Source organism: Semicossyphus pulcher, unplaced genomic scaffold (genome assembly GCF_022749685.1).
Source record: "Semicossyphus pulcher isolate SPU_LCO1_2020_fin unplaced genomic scaffold, fSemPul1.0.p SCAF_10, whole genome shotgun sequence".
NCBI classification, from domain to species: Eukaryota; Metazoa; Chordata; class Actinopteri; order Labriformes; family Labridae; genus Semicossyphus; species Semicossyphus pulcher.
The window spans coordinates 15570530-15583682 of NW_027211604.1; the positions used below are offsets into that span (position 1 = coordinate 15570530).

Below are 13153 nucleotides of genomic sequence, written 5' to 3' on the forward strand. Positions count from 1 at the left end.
TCTGATTACACCCTGGAAGGTCATCATAATGAAGAAAACATCGGTGACGAGGTGGCCGAGTGGTTAAGGCGATGGACTGCTAATCCATTGTGCTCTGCACGCGTGGGTTTGAATCCCATCCTCGTCGCAGTCAAGTAGCCTTTATTCTTCTATGCGTGCATGTAGAGAAAGTTAAGTCTACAGTCACAACAATCCTCTATCCACCAGAGAGAGTTCTCTTCCCAATTGAAACTTGATTGAGAATTCAGTCTCCTCGCAAAACTCATGTGAACATAACAAATTCCTTTCATTTCATCTGAATTCACCTCTGGGGTGTAAAGTCTGACGTCAAGCGCCCTTGTCTGCATGTTTTTTCTGCGTGGTTAAAAAGATCTTCGACTTGGATTCCACACCTGGCTTCATTTTGAACAGTGATATGACTTACTGACTTCTATCCTAGTATTTCGTCTGTCCAATGTGTCTCTCATTCTCAGTCATTACCCTCTCAACAGAAGAGAGAAGGAAGGAAAGTCTTGTGGAGAATGCGGGCATCGATCCCGCTACCTCTCGCATGCTAAGCGAGCGCTCTACCATTTGAGCTAATTCCCCTGTGAGCATTTGTTGCTGGCACCGCGCGAAAACATGAGCTAGGTTCAACATTATGTGCTTTTTCTGATTACACCCTGGAAGGTCATCATAATGAAGAAAACATCGGTGACGAGGTGGCCGAGTGGTTAAGGTGATGGACTGCTAATCCATTGTGCTCTGCACGCGTGGGTTCGAATCCCATCCTCGTCGCAGTCAAGTAGCCTTTATTCTTCTATGCGTGCATGTAGAGAAAGTTAAGTCTACAGTCACAACAATCCTCTATCCACCAAAGAGAGTTCTCTTCCCAATTGAGAATTCAGTCTCCTCGCAAAACTCATGTGAACATAACAAGTTCCTTTCATTTCATCTGAATTCACCTCTGGGGTGTAAAGTCTGACGTCAAGCGCCCTTGTCTGCATGTTTTTTCTGCGTGGTTAAAAAGATCTTCAACTTGGATTCCACACCTGGCTTCATTTTGGACAGTGATATGACTTACTGACTTCTATCCCAGTATTTCGTCTGTCCAACGTGTCTCTCATTCTCAGTCATTACCCCCTCAACAGAAGAGAGAAGGAAGGAAAGTCTTGTTGAGAATGCGGGCATCGATCCCGCTACCTCTCGCATGCTAAGCGAGCGCTCTACCATTTGAGCTAATTCCCCTGTGAGCATTTGTTGCTGGCACCGCGCGAAAACACGAGCTAGGTTCAACATTATGTGCTTTTTCTGATTACACCCTGGAAGGTCATCATAATGAAGAAAACATCGGTGACGAGGTGGCCGAGTGGTTAAGGCGATGGACTGCTAATCCATTGTGCTCTGCACGCGTGGGTTCGAATCCCATCCTCGTCGCAGTCAAGTAGCCTTTATTCTTCTATGCGTGCATGTAGAGAAAGTTAAGTCTACAGTCACAACAATCCTCTATCCACCAGAGAGAGTTCTCTTCCCAATTGAAACTTGATTGAGAATTCAGTCTCCTCGCAAAACTCATGTGAACATAACAAATTCCTTTCATTTCATCTGAATTCACCTCTGGGGTGTAAAGTCTGACGTCAAGCGCCCTTGTCTGCATGTTTTTTCTGCGTGGTTAAAAAGATCTTCGACTTGGATTCCACACCTGGCTTCATTTTGGACAGTGATATGACTTACTGACTTCTATCCTAGTATTTCGTCTGTCCAATGTGTCTCTCATTCTCAGTCATTACCCTCTCAACAGAAGAGAGAAGGAAGGAAAGTCTTGTGGAGAATGCGGGCATCGATCCCACTACCTCTCGCATGCTAAGCGAGCGCTCTACCATTTGAGCTAATTCCCCTGTGAGCTTTTGTTGCTGGCACCGCGCGAAAACACGAGCTAGGTTCAACATTATGTGCTTTTTCTGATTACACCCTGGAAGGTCATCATAATGAAGAAAACATCGGTGACGAGATGGCCGAGTGGTTAAGGCGATGGACTGCTAATCCATTGTGCTCTGCACGCGTGGGTTCGAATCCCATCCTCGTTGCAGTCAAGTAACCTTTATTCTTCAATGCGTGCATGTAGAGAAAGTTAAGTCTACAGTCACAACAATCCTCTATCCACCAAAGAGAGTTCTCTTCCCAATTGAAACTTGATTGAGAATTCAGTCTCCTCGCAAAACTCATGTGAACATAACAAGTTCCTTTCATTTCATCTGAATTCACCTCTGGGGTGTAAAGTCTGACGTCAAGCGCCCTTCTGCGTGGTTAAAAAGATCTTCAACTTGGATTCCACACCTGGCTTCATTTTGGACAGTGATATGACTTACTGACTTCTATCCCAGTATTTCGTCTGTCCAACGTGTCTCGCATTCTCAGTCATTACCCCCTCAACAGAAGAGAGAAGGAAGGAAAGTCTTGTGGAGAATGCGGGCATCGATCCCGCTACCTCTCGCATGCTAAGCGAGCGCTCTACCATTTGAGCTAATTCCCCTGTGAGCATTTGTTGCTGGCACCGCGCGAAAACACGAGCTAGGTTCAACATTATGTGCTTTTTCTGATTACACCCTGGAAGGTCATCATAATGAAGAAAACATCGGTGACGAGGTGGCCGAGTGGTTAAGGCGATGGACTGCTAATCCATTGTGCTCTGCACGCGTGGGTTCGAATCCCATCCTCGTCGCAGTCAAGTAGCCTTTATTCTTCTATGCGTGCATGTAGAGAAAGTTAAGTCTACAGTCACAACAACCCTCTATCCACCAAAGAGAGTTCTCTTCCCAATTGAAACTTGATTGAGAATTCAGTCTCCTCGCAAAACTCATGTGAACATAACAAGTTTCTTTCATTTCATCTGAATTCACCTCTTGGGTGTAAAGTCTGACGTCAAGCGCCCTTGTCCGCGTGTTTTTTCTGCGTGGTTAAAAAGATCTTCAACTTGGATTCCACACCTGGCTTCATTTTGGACAGTGATATGACTTACTGACAAGAGCACCTGACTTCTATCCCAGTATTTCATCTGTCCAACATGTCTCTCATTCTCAGTCATTACCCCCTCAACAGAAGAGAGAAGGAAGGAAAGTCTTGTGGAGAATGCAGGCATCAATCCCGCTACCTCTCACATGCTAAGCGAGCGCTCTACCATTTGAGCTAATTCCCCTGTGAGCATTTGTTGCTGGCACCGCGCGAAAACACGAGCTAGGTTCAACATTATGTGCTTTTTCTGATTACACCCTGGAAGGTCATCATAATAAAGAAAACATCGGTGACGAGGTGGCCGAGTGGTTAAGGCGATGGACTGCTAATCCATTGTGCTCTGCACGCGTGGGTTCGAATCCCATCCTCGTCGCAGTCAAGTAGCCTTTATTCTTCTATGCGTGCATGTAGAGAAAGTTAAGTCTACAGTCACAACAATCCTCTATCCACCAAAGAGAGTTCTCTTCCCAATTGAAACTTGATTGAGAATTCAGTCTCCTCGCAAAACTCATGTGAACATAACAAGTTCCTTTCATTTCATCTGAATTCACCTCTGGGGTGTAAAGTCTGACGTCAAGCGCCCTTGTCTGCATGTTTTTTCTGCGTGGTTAAAAAGATCTTCAACTTGGATTCCACACCTGGCTTCATTTTGGACAGTGATATGACTTACTGACTTCTATCCCAGTATTTCGTCTGTCCAACGTGTCTCGCATTCTCAGTCATTACCCCCTCAACAGAAGAGAGAAGGAAGGAAGGTCTTGTGGAGAATGCGGGCATCGATCCCGCTACCTCTCGCATGCTAAGCGAGCGCTCTACCATTTGAGCTAATTCCCCTGTGAGCATTTGTTGCTGGCACCGCGCGAAAACACGAGCTAGGTTCAACATTATGTGCTTTTTCTGATTACACCCTGGAAGGTCATCATAATGAAGAAAACATCGGTGACGAGGTGGCCGAGTGGTTAAGGCGATGGACTGCTAATCCATTGTGCTCTGCACGCGTGGGTTTGAATCCCATCCTCGTCGCAGTCAAGTAGCCTTTATTCTTCTATGCGTGCATGTAGAGAAAGTTAAGTCTACAGTCACAACAATCCTCTATCCACCAGAGAGAGTTCTCTTCCCAATTGAAACTTGATTGAGAATTCAGTCTCCTCGCAAAACTCATGTGAACATAACAAATTCCTTTCATTTCATCTGAATTCACCTCTGGGGTGTAAAGTCTGACGTCAAGCGCCCTTGTCTGCATTTTTTTTCTGCGTGGTTAAAAAGATCTTCGACTTGGATTCCACACCTGGCTTCATTTTGAACAGTGATATGACTTACTGACTTCTATCCTAGTATTTCGTCTGTCCAATGTGTCTCTCATTCTCAGTCATTACCCTCTCAACAGAAGAGAGAAGGAAGGAAAGTCTTGTGGAGAATGCGGGCATCGATCCCGCTACCTCTCGCATGCTAAGCGAGCGCTCTACCATTTGAGCTAATTCCCCTGTGAGCATTTGTTGCTGGCACCGCGCGAAAACACGAGCTAGGTTCAACTTTATGTGCTTTTTCTGATTACACCCTGGAAGGTCATCATAATGAAGAAAACATCGGTGACGAGGTGGCCGAGTGGTTAAGGCGATGGACTGCTAATCCATTGTGCTCTGCACGCGTGGGTTCGAATCCCATCCTCGTCGCAGTCAAGTAGCCTTTATTCTTCTATGCGTGCATGTAGAGAAAGTTAAGTCTACAGTCACAACAATCCTCTATCCACCAGAGAGAGTTCTCTTCCCAATTGAAACTTGATTGAGAATTCAGTCTCCTCGCAAAACTCATGTGAACATAACAAGTTCCTTTCATTTCATCTGAATTCACCTCTGGGGTGTAAAGTCTGACGTCAAGCGCCCTTCTGCGTGGTTAAAAGGATCTTCAACTTGGATTCCACACCTGGCTTCATTTTGGACAGTGATATGACTTACTGACTTCTATCCCAGTATTTCGTCTGTCCAACGTGTCTCGCATTCTCAGTCATTACCCCCTCAACAGAAGAGAGAAGGAAGGAAAGTCTTGTGGAGAATGCGGGCATCGATCCCGCTACCTCTCGCATGCTAAGCGAGCGCTCTACCATTTGAGCTAATTCCCCTGTGAGCATTTGTTGCTGGCACCGCGCGAAAACACGAGCTAGGTTCAACATTATGTGCTTTTTCTGATTACACCCTGGAAGGTCATCATAATGAAGAAAACATCGGTGACGAGGTGGCGGAGTGGTTAAGGTGATGGACTGCTAATCCATTGTGCTCTGCACGCGTGGGTTCGAATCCCATCCTCGTCGCAGTCAAGTAGCCTTTATTCTTCTATGCGTGCATGTAGGGAAAGTTAAGTCTACAGTCACAACAATCCTCTATCCACCAAAGAGAGTTCTCTTCCCAATTGAAACTTGATTGAGAATTCAGTCTCCTCGCAAAACTCATGTGAACATAACAAGTTTCTTTCATTTCATCTGAATTCACCTCTTGGGTGTAAAGTCTGACGTCAAGCGCCCTTGTCCGCGTGTTTTGTCTGCGTGGGTAAAAAGATCTTCAACTTGGATTCCACACCTGGCTTCATTTTGGACAGTGATATGACTTACTGACAAGAGCACCTGACTTCTATCCCAGTATTTCATCTGTCCAACATGTCTCTCATTCTCAGTCATTACCCCCTCAACAGAAGAGAGAAGGAAGGAAAGTCTTGTGGAGAATGCGGGCATCGATCCCGCTACCTCTCACATGCTAAGCGAGCGCTCTACCATTTGAGCTAATTCCCCTGTGAGCATTTGTTGCTGGCACCGCGCAAAAACACGAGCTAGGTTCAACATTATGTGCTTTTTCTGATTACACCCAGGAAGGTCATCATAATGAAGAAAACATCGGTGACGAGGTGGCCGAGTGGTTAAGGCGATGGACTGCTAATCCATTGTGCTCTGCACGCGTGGTTTCGAATCCCATCCTCGTCGCAGTCAAGTAGCCTTTATTCTTCTATGCGTGCATGTAAAGAAAGTTTAGTCTACAGTCACAACAATCCTCTATCCACCAAAGAGAGTTCTCTTCCCAATTGAAACTTGATTGAGAATTCAGTCTCCTCGCAAAACTCATGTGAACATAACAAGTTCCTTTCATTTCATCTGAATTCACCTCTGGGGTGTAAAGTCTGACGTCAAGCGCCCTTCTGCGTGGTTAAAAGGATCTTCAACTTGGATTCCACACCTGGCTTCATTTTGGACAGTGATATGACTTACTGACTTCTATCCCAGTATTTTGTCTGTCCAACGTGTCTCTCATTCTCAGTCATTACCCTCTCAACAGAAGAGAGAAGAGAGGAAAGTCTTGTGGAGAATGCGGGCATCGATCCCGCTACCTCTCGCATGCTAAGCGAGCGCTCTACCATTTGAGCTAATTCCCCTGTGAGCATTTGTTGCTGGCACCGCTGGAAAACACGAGTTAGGTTCAACATTATGTGCTTTATCTGATAACATCCTGGAAGGTCATCTTAACAATTAAATCATCGTTGACGAGGTGGCCGAGTGGTTAAGGCGATGGACTGCTAATCCATTGTGCTCTGCACGCGTGGGTTCGAATCCCATCCTCGTCGCAGTCAAGTAGCCTTTATTCTTCTATGCGTGCATGTAGAGAAAGTTAAGTCTACAGTCACAACAATCCTCTATCCACCAAAGAGAGTTCTCTTCCCAATTGAAACTTGATTGAGAATTCAGTCTCCTCGCAAAACTCATGTGAACATAACAAGTTTCTTTCATTTCATCTGAATTCACCTCTGGGGTGTAAAGTCTGACGTCAAGCGCCCTTGTCCGCGTGTTTTTTCTGCGTGGTTAAAAAGATCTTCAACTTGGATTCCACACCTGGCTTCATTTTGGACAGTGATATGACTTACTGACAAGAGCGCCTGACTTCTATCCCAGTATTTCATCTGTCCAACATGTCTCTCATTCTCAGTCATTACCCCCTCAACGGAAGAGAGAAGAAAGGGAAAATCTTGTGGAGAATGCGGGCATCGATCCCGCTACCTCTCGCATGCTAAGCGAGCGCTCTACCATTTGAGCTAATTCCCCTGTGAGCATTTGTTGCTGGCACCGCGGGAAAACACGAGCAAGGTTCAACATTATGTGCTTTTTCTGATTACACCCTGGAAGGTCATCTTAACAATTTAATCATCGTTGACGAGGTGGCCGAGTGGTTAAGGCGATGGACTGCTAATCCATTGTGCTCTGCACGCGTGGGTTCGAATCCCATCCTCATCGCAGTCAAGTAGCCTTTATTCTTCTATGCGTGCATGTAGAGAAAGTTAAGTCTACAGTCACAACAATCCTCTATCCACCAAAGAGAGTTCTCTTCCCAATTGAGAATTCAGTCTCCTCGCAAAACTCATGTGAACATAACAAGTTCCTTTCATTTCATCTGAATTCACCTCTGGGGTGTAAAGTCTGACATCAAGCGCCCTTGTCTGCATGTCTTTTCTGCGTGGTTAAAAAGATCGTCAACTTGGATTCCACACCTGGCTTCATTTTGGACAGTGATATGACTTACTGACTTCTATCCCAGTATTTCATCTGTCCAACGTGTCTCTCATTCTCAGTCATTACCCCCTCAACAGAAGAGAGAAGGAAGGAAAGTCTTGTGGAGAATGCGGGCATCGATCCCGCTACCTCTCACATGCTAAGCGAGCGCTCTACCATTTGAGCATTTGTTGCTGGCACCGCGCGAAAACACGAGCTAGGTTCAACATTATGTGCTTTTTCTGATAACACCCTGGAAGGTCATCTTAACAATTAAATCATCCTTGACGAGGTGGCCGAGTGGTTAAGGCGATGGACTGCTAATCCATTGTGCTCTGCACGCGTGGGTTCGAATCCCATCCTTGTTGCAGTCAAGTAGCCTTTATTCTTCTATGCGTGCATGTAGAGAAAGTTAAGTCTACAGTCACAACAATCCTCTATCCACCAAAGAGAGTTCTCTTCCCAATTGAGAATTCAGTCTCCTCGCAAAACTCATGTGAACATAACAAGTTCCTATCATTTCATCTGAATTCACCTCTCTGGTGTAAAGTCTGACGTCAAGCGCCCTTGTCCGCGTGGTTAAAAAGATTGTCAACTTGGATTCCACACCTGGCTTCATTTTGGACAGTGATATGACTTACTGACAAGAGCGCCTGACTTCTATCCCAGTATTTTGTCTGTCCAACGTGTCTCTCATTCTCAGTCATTACCCTCTCAACAGAGGAGAGAAGAGAGGAAAGTCTTGTGGAGAATGCGGGCATCAATCCCGCTACCTCTCGCATGCTAAGCGAGCGCTCTACCATTTGAGCTAATTCCCCTGTGAGCATTTGTTGCTGGCACCGCTGGAAAACACGAGTTAGGTTCAACATTATGTGCTTTTTCTGATAACATCCTGGAAGGTCATCTTAACAATTAAATCATCGTTGACGAGGTGGCCGAGTGGTTAAGGCGATGGACTGCTAATCCATTGTGCTCTGCACGCGTGGGTTCGAATCCCATCCTCGTCGCAGTCAAGTAGCCTTTATTCTTCTATGCGTGCATGTAGAGAAAGTTAAGTCTACAGTCACAACAATCCTCTATCCACCAGAGAGAGTTCTCTTCCCAATTGAAACTTGATTGAGAATTCAGTCTCCTCACAAAACTCATGTGAACATAACAAGTTCCTTTCATTTCATCTGAATTCACCTCTGGGGTGTAAAGTCTGACGTCAAGCGCCCTTGTCTGCATGTTTTTTCTGCGTGGTTAAAAAGATCTTCAACTTGGATTCCACACCTGGCTTCATTTTGGACAGTGATATGACTTACTGACTTCTATCCCAGTATTTCGTCTGTCCAACGTGTCTCTCATTCTCAGTCATTACCCCGTCAACAGAAGAGAGGAGGAAGGAAAGTCTTCTGGAGAATGCGGGCATCGATCCCGCTACCTCTCGCATGCTAAGCGAGCACTCTACCATTTGAGCTAATTCCCCTGTGAGCATTTGTTGGCACCGCGGGAAAACACGAGTTAGGTTCAACATTATGTGCTTTTTCTGATTACACCCTGGAAGGTCATCATAATGAAGAAAACATCGGTGACGAGGTGGCCGAGTGGTTAAGGCGATGGACTGCTAATCCATTGTGCTCTGCACGCGTGGGTTCGAATCCCATCCTCGTCGCAGTCAAGTAACCTTTATTCTTCTATGCGTGCATGTAGAGAAAGTTAAGTCTACAGTCACAACAATCCTCTATCCACCAAAGAGAGTTCTCTTCCCAATTGAGAATTCAGTCTCCTCGCAAAACTCATGTGAACATAACAAGTTCCTTTCATTTCATCTGAATTCACCTCTGGGGTATAAAGTCTGACGTCAAGCGCCCTTGTCTGCATGTTTTTTCTGCGTGGTTAAAAAGATCGTCAACTTGGATTCCACACCTGGCTTCATTTTGGACAGTGATATGACTTACTGACTTCTATCCTAGTATTTCGTCTGTCCAACGTGTCTCTCATTCTCAGTCATTACCCCCTCAACAGAAGAGAGAAGGAAGGAAAGTCTTGTGGAGAATGCGGGCATCGATCCCGCTACCTCTCGCATGCTAAGTGAGCGCTGTACCATTTAAGCTAATTCCCCTGTGAGCATTTGTTGTTGGCACCGCGCGAAAACACGAGCTAGGTTCAACATTATGTGCTTTTTCTGATTACACCCTGGAAGGTCATCATAATGAAGAAAACATCGGTGACGAGGTGGCCGAGTGGTTAAGGCGATGGACTGCTAATCCATTGTGCTCTGCACGTGTGGGTTTGAATCCCATCCTCGTCGCAGTCAAGTAACCTTTATTCTTCAATGCGTGCATGTAGAGAAAGTTAAGTCTACAGTCACAACAATCCTTTATCCACCAAAGAGAGTTCTCTTCCCAATTGAGAATTCAGTCTCCTCGCAAAACTCATGTGAACATAACAAGTTCCTTTCATTTCATCTGAATTCACCTCTGGGGTGTAAAGTCTGACGTCAAGCGCCCTTGTCTGCATGTTTTTTCTGCGTGGTTAAAAAGATCTTCAACTTGGATTCCACACCTGGCTTCATTTTGGACAGTGATATGACTTACTGACTTCTATCCCAGTATTTCGTCTGTCCAACGTGTCTCGCATTCTCAGTCATTACCCCCTCAACAGAAGAGAGAAGGAAGGAAAGTCTTGTGGAGAATGCGGGCATCGATCCCGCTACCTCTCGCATGCTAAGCGAGCGCTCTACCATTTGAGCTAATTCCCCTGTGAGCATTTGTTGCTGGCACCGCGCGAAAACACGAGCTAGGTTCAACTTTATGTGCTTTTTCTGATTACACCCTGGAAGGTCATCATAATGAAGAAAACATCGGTGACGAGGTGGCCGAGTGGTTAAGGCGATGGACTGCTAATCCATTGTGCTCTGCACGCGTGGGTTCGAATCCCATCCTCGTCGCAGTCAAGTAGCCTTTATTCTTCTATGCGTGCATGTAGAGAAAGTTAAGTCTACAGTCACAACAATCCTCTATCCACCAGAGAGAGTTCTCTTCCCAATTGAAACTTGATTGAGAATTCAGTCTCCTCGCAAAACTCATGTGAACATAACAAGTTCCTTTCATTTCATCTGAATTCACCTCTGGGGTGTAAAGTCTGACGTCAAGCGCCCTTCTGCGTGGTTAAAAGGATCTTCAACTTGGATTCCACACCTGGCTTCATTTTGGACAGTGATATGACTTACTGACTTCTATCCCAGTATTTCGTCTGTCCAACGTGTCTCGCATTCTCAGTCATTACCCCCTCAACAGAAGAGAGAAGGAAGGAAAGTCTTGTGGAGAATGCGGGCATCGATCCCGCTACCTCTCGCATGCTAAGCGAGCGCTCTACCATTTGAGCTAATTCCCCTGTGAGCATTTGTTGCTGGCACCGCGCGAAAACACGAGCTAGGTTCAACATTATGTGCTTTTTCTGATTACACCCTGGAAGGTCATCATAATGAAGAAAACATCGGTGACGAGGTGGCGGAGTGGTTAAGGTGATGGACTGCTAATCCATTGTGCTCTGCACGCGTGGGTTCGAATCCCATCCTCGTCGCAGTCAAGTAGCCTTTATTCTTCTATGCGTGCATGTAGGGAAAGTTAAGTCTACAGTCACAACAATCCTCTATCCACCAAAGAGAGTTCTCTTCCCAATTGAAACTTGATTGAGAATTCAGTCTCCTCGCAAAACTCATGTGAACATAACAAGTTTCTTTCATTTCATCTGAATTCACCTCTTGGGTGTAAAGTCTGACGTCAAGCGCCCTTGTCCGCGTGTTTTTTCTGCGTGGGTAAAAAGATCTTCAACTTGGATTCCACACCTGGCTTCATTTTGGACAGTGATATGACTTACTGACAAGAGCACCTGACTTCTATCCCAGTATTTCATCTGTCCAACATGTCTCTCATTCTCAGTCATTACCCCCTCAACAGAAGAGAGAAGGAAGGAAAGTCTTGTGGAGAATGCGGGCATCGATCCCGCTACCTCTCACATGCTAAGCGAGCGCTCTACCATTTGAGCTAATTCCCCTGTGAGCATTTGTTGCTGGCACCGCGCAAAAACACGAGCTAGGTTCAACATTATGTGCTTTTTCTGATTACACCCAGGAAGGTCATCATAATGAAGAAAACATCGGTGACGAGGTGGCCGAGTGGTTAAGGCGATGGACTGCTAATCCATTGTGCTCTGCACGCGTGGTTTCGAATCCCATCCTCGTCGCAGTCAAGTAGCCTTTATTCTTCTATGCGTGCATGTAAAGAAAGTTTAGTCTACAGTCACAACAATCCTCTATCCACCAAAGAGAGTTCTCTTCCCAATTGAAACTTGATTGAGAATTCAGTCTCCTCGCAAAACTCATGTGAACATAACAAGTTCCTTTCATTTCATCTGAATTCACCTCTGGGGTGTAAAGTCTGACGTCAAGCGCCCTTCTGCGTGGTTAAAAGGATCTTCAACTTGGATTCCACACCTGGCTTCATTTTGGACAGTGATATGACTTACTGACTTCTATCCCAGTATTTTGTCTGTCCAACGTGTCTCTCATTCTCAGTCATTACCCTCTCAACAGAAGAGAGAAGAGAGGAAAGTCTTGTGGAGAATGCGGGCATCGATCCCGCTACCTCTCGCATGCTAAGCGAGCGCTCTACCATTTGAGCTAATTCCCCTGTGAGCATTTGTTGCTGGCACCGCTGGAAAACACGAGTTAGGTTCAACATTATGTGCTTTATCTGATAACATCCTGGAAGGTCATCTTAACAATTAAATCATCGTTGACGAGGTGGCCGAGTGGTTAAGGCGATGGACTGCTAATCCATTGTGCTCTGCACGCGTGGGTTCGAATCCCATCCTCGTCGCAGTCAAGTAGCCTTTATTCTTCTATGCGTGCATGTAGAGAAAGTTAAGTCTACAGTCACAACAATCCTCTATCCACCAAAGAGAGTTCTCTTCCCAATTGAAACTTGATTGAGAATTCAGTCTCCTCGCAAAACTCATGTGAACATAACAAGTTTCTTTCATTTCATCTGAATTCACCTCTGGGGTGTAAAGTCTGACGTCAAGCGCCCTTGTCCGCGTGTTTTTTCTGCGTGGTTAAAAAGATCTTCAACTTGGATTCCACACCTGGCTTCATTTTGGACAGTGATATGACTTACTGACAAGAGCGCCTGACTTCTATCCCAGTATTTCATCTGTCCAACATGTCTCTCATTCTCAGTCATTACCCCCTCAACGGAAGAGAGAAGAAAGGGAAAATCTTGTGGAGAATGCGGGCATCGATCCCGCTACCTCTCGCATGCTAAGCGAGCGCTCTACCATTTGAGCTAATTCCCCTGTGAGCATTTGTTGCTGGCACCGCGGGAAAACACGAGCAAGGTTCAACATTATGTGCTTTTTCTGATTACACCCTGGAAGGTCATCTTAACAATTTAATCATCGTTGACGAGGTGGCCGAGTGGTTAAGGCGATGGACTGCTAATCCATTGTGCTCTGCACGCGTGGGTTCGAATCCCATCCTCGTCGCAGTCAAGTAGCCTTTATTCTTCTATGCGTGCATGTAGAGAAAGTTAAGTCTACAGTCACAACAATCCTCTATCCACCAAAGAGAGTTCTCTTCCCAATTGAGAATTC

At 45.6% G+C, this 13153-nt stretch overlaps 34 non-coding genes across 34 annotated transcripts; 21 read left to right on the plus strand and 13 right to left on the minus strand.

Annotated features, from left to right (window-relative positions):
* Positions 1-45: 45 nt before the first annotated feature.
* trnas-gcu (transfer RNA serine (anticodon GCU)) lies at positions 46-127 on the plus strand. Its single transcript has one exon. It is a non-coding gene; the product is annotated as a tRNA-Ser (tRNA).
* A 388-nt stretch (positions 128-515) lies between these two features.
* On the minus strand, positions 516-588 carry trnaa-agc (transfer RNA alanine (anticodon AGC)). The gene has a single exon. It is a non-coding gene; the product is annotated as a tRNA-Ala (tRNA).
* A 107-nt stretch (positions 589-695) lies between these two features.
* On the plus strand, positions 696-777 carry trnas-gcu (transfer RNA serine (anticodon GCU)). Its single transcript has one exon. It is a non-coding gene; the product is annotated as a tRNA-Ser (tRNA).
* Positions 778-1334: 557 nt separating this feature from the next.
* trnas-gcu (transfer RNA serine (anticodon GCU)) lies at positions 1335-1416 on the plus strand. Its single transcript has one exon. It is a non-coding gene; the product is annotated as a tRNA-Ser (tRNA).
* Positions 1417-1804: 388 nt separating this feature from the next.
* Positions 1805-1877, minus strand: trnaa-agc (transfer RNA alanine (anticodon AGC)). The gene has a single exon. It is a non-coding gene; the product is annotated as a tRNA-Ala (tRNA).
* Positions 1878-1984: 107 nt separating this feature from the next.
* On the plus strand, positions 1985-2066 carry trnas-gcu (transfer RNA serine (anticodon GCU)). The gene has a single exon. It is a non-coding gene; the product is annotated as a tRNA-Ser (tRNA).
* A 373-nt stretch (positions 2067-2439) lies between these two features.
* On the minus strand, positions 2440-2512 carry trnaa-agc (transfer RNA alanine (anticodon AGC)). Its single transcript has one exon. It is a non-coding gene; the product is annotated as a tRNA-Ala (tRNA).
* A 107-nt stretch (positions 2513-2619) lies between these two features.
* On the plus strand, positions 2620-2701 carry trnas-gcu (transfer RNA serine (anticodon GCU)). Its single transcript has one exon. It is a non-coding gene; the product is annotated as a tRNA-Ser (tRNA).
* A 581-nt stretch (positions 2702-3282) lies between these two features.
* On the plus strand, positions 3283-3364 carry trnas-gcu (transfer RNA serine (anticodon GCU)). The gene has a single exon. It is a non-coding gene; the product is annotated as a tRNA-Ser (tRNA).
* A 388-nt stretch (positions 3365-3752) lies between these two features.
* On the minus strand, positions 3753-3825 carry trnaa-agc (transfer RNA alanine (anticodon AGC)). Its single transcript has one exon. It is a non-coding gene; the product is annotated as a tRNA-Ala (tRNA).
* Positions 3826-3932: 107 nt separating this feature from the next.
* On the plus strand, positions 3933-4014 carry trnas-gcu (transfer RNA serine (anticodon GCU)). The gene has a single exon. It is a non-coding gene; the product is annotated as a tRNA-Ser (tRNA).
* Positions 4015-4402: 388 nt separating this feature from the next.
* Positions 4403-4475, minus strand: trnaa-agc (transfer RNA alanine (anticodon AGC)). Its single transcript has one exon. It is a non-coding gene; the product is annotated as a tRNA-Ala (tRNA).
* A 107-nt stretch (positions 4476-4582) lies between these two features.
* Positions 4583-4664, plus strand: trnas-gcu (transfer RNA serine (anticodon GCU)). The gene has a single exon. It is a non-coding gene; the product is annotated as a tRNA-Ser (tRNA).
* Positions 4665-5037: 373 nt separating this feature from the next.
* Positions 5038-5110, minus strand: trnaa-agc (transfer RNA alanine (anticodon AGC)). The gene has a single exon. It is a non-coding gene; the product is annotated as a tRNA-Ala (tRNA).
* A 107-nt stretch (positions 5111-5217) lies between these two features.
* trnas-gcu (transfer RNA serine (anticodon GCU)) lies at positions 5218-5299 on the plus strand. The gene has a single exon. It is a non-coding gene; the product is annotated as a tRNA-Ser (tRNA).
* A 581-nt stretch (positions 5300-5880) lies between these two features.
* Positions 5881-5962, plus strand: trnas-gcu (transfer RNA serine (anticodon GCU)). The gene has a single exon. It is a non-coding gene; the product is annotated as a tRNA-Ser (tRNA).
* A 373-nt stretch (positions 5963-6335) lies between these two features.
* On the minus strand, positions 6336-6408 carry trnaa-agc (transfer RNA alanine (anticodon AGC)). The gene has a single exon. It is a non-coding gene; the product is annotated as a tRNA-Ala (tRNA).
* A 107-nt stretch (positions 6409-6515) lies between these two features.
* trnas-gcu (transfer RNA serine (anticodon GCU)) lies at positions 6516-6597 on the plus strand. Its single transcript has one exon. It is a non-coding gene; the product is annotated as a tRNA-Ser (tRNA).
* Positions 6598-6999: 402 nt separating this feature from the next.
* Positions 7000-7072, minus strand: trnaa-agc (transfer RNA alanine (anticodon AGC)). Its single transcript has one exon. It is a non-coding gene; the product is annotated as a tRNA-Ala (tRNA).
* Positions 7073-7179: 107 nt separating this feature from the next.
* trnas-gcu (transfer RNA serine (anticodon GCU)) lies at positions 7180-7261 on the plus strand. Its single transcript has one exon. It is a non-coding gene; the product is annotated as a tRNA-Ser (tRNA).
* A 541-nt stretch (positions 7262-7802) lies between these two features.
* On the plus strand, positions 7803-7884 carry trnas-gcu (transfer RNA serine (anticodon GCU)). The gene has a single exon. It is a non-coding gene; the product is annotated as a tRNA-Ser (tRNA).
* Positions 7885-8441: 557 nt separating this feature from the next.
* Positions 8442-8523, plus strand: trnas-gcu (transfer RNA serine (anticodon GCU)). Its single transcript has one exon. It is a non-coding gene; the product is annotated as a tRNA-Ser (tRNA).
* Positions 8524-8911: 388 nt separating this feature from the next.
* Positions 8912-8984, minus strand: trnaa-agc (transfer RNA alanine (anticodon AGC)). Its single transcript has one exon. It is a non-coding gene; the product is annotated as a tRNA-Ala (tRNA).
* A 104-nt stretch (positions 8985-9088) lies between these two features.
* Positions 9089-9170, plus strand: trnas-gcu (transfer RNA serine (anticodon GCU)). Its single transcript has one exon. It is a non-coding gene; the product is annotated as a tRNA-Ser (tRNA).
* A 557-nt stretch (positions 9171-9727) lies between these two features.
* trnas-gcu (transfer RNA serine (anticodon GCU)) lies at positions 9728-9809 on the plus strand. The gene has a single exon. It is a non-coding gene; the product is annotated as a tRNA-Ser (tRNA).
* A 377-nt stretch (positions 9810-10186) lies between these two features.
* On the minus strand, positions 10187-10259 carry trnaa-agc (transfer RNA alanine (anticodon AGC)). The gene has a single exon. It is a non-coding gene; the product is annotated as a tRNA-Ala (tRNA).
* Positions 10260-10366: 107 nt separating this feature from the next.
* trnas-gcu (transfer RNA serine (anticodon GCU)) lies at positions 10367-10448 on the plus strand. Its single transcript has one exon. It is a non-coding gene; the product is annotated as a tRNA-Ser (tRNA).
* A 373-nt stretch (positions 10449-10821) lies between these two features.
* On the minus strand, positions 10822-10894 carry trnaa-agc (transfer RNA alanine (anticodon AGC)). Its single transcript has one exon. It is a non-coding gene; the product is annotated as a tRNA-Ala (tRNA).
* A 107-nt stretch (positions 10895-11001) lies between these two features.
* Positions 11002-11083, plus strand: trnas-gcu (transfer RNA serine (anticodon GCU)). The gene has a single exon. It is a non-coding gene; the product is annotated as a tRNA-Ser (tRNA).
* Positions 11084-11664: 581 nt separating this feature from the next.
* trnas-gcu (transfer RNA serine (anticodon GCU)) lies at positions 11665-11746 on the plus strand. Its single transcript has one exon. It is a non-coding gene; the product is annotated as a tRNA-Ser (tRNA).
* A 373-nt stretch (positions 11747-12119) lies between these two features.
* Positions 12120-12192, minus strand: trnaa-agc (transfer RNA alanine (anticodon AGC)). Its single transcript has one exon. It is a non-coding gene; the product is annotated as a tRNA-Ala (tRNA).
* A 107-nt stretch (positions 12193-12299) lies between these two features.
* On the plus strand, positions 12300-12381 carry trnas-gcu (transfer RNA serine (anticodon GCU)). The gene has a single exon. It is a non-coding gene; the product is annotated as a tRNA-Ser (tRNA).
* A 402-nt stretch (positions 12382-12783) lies between these two features.
* On the minus strand, positions 12784-12856 carry trnaa-agc (transfer RNA alanine (anticodon AGC)). The gene has a single exon. It is a non-coding gene; the product is annotated as a tRNA-Ala (tRNA).
* A 107-nt stretch (positions 12857-12963) lies between these two features.
* On the plus strand, positions 12964-13045 carry trnas-gcu (transfer RNA serine (anticodon GCU)). The gene has a single exon. It is a non-coding gene; the product is annotated as a tRNA-Ser (tRNA).
* Positions 13046-13153: the final 108 nt, after the last annotated feature.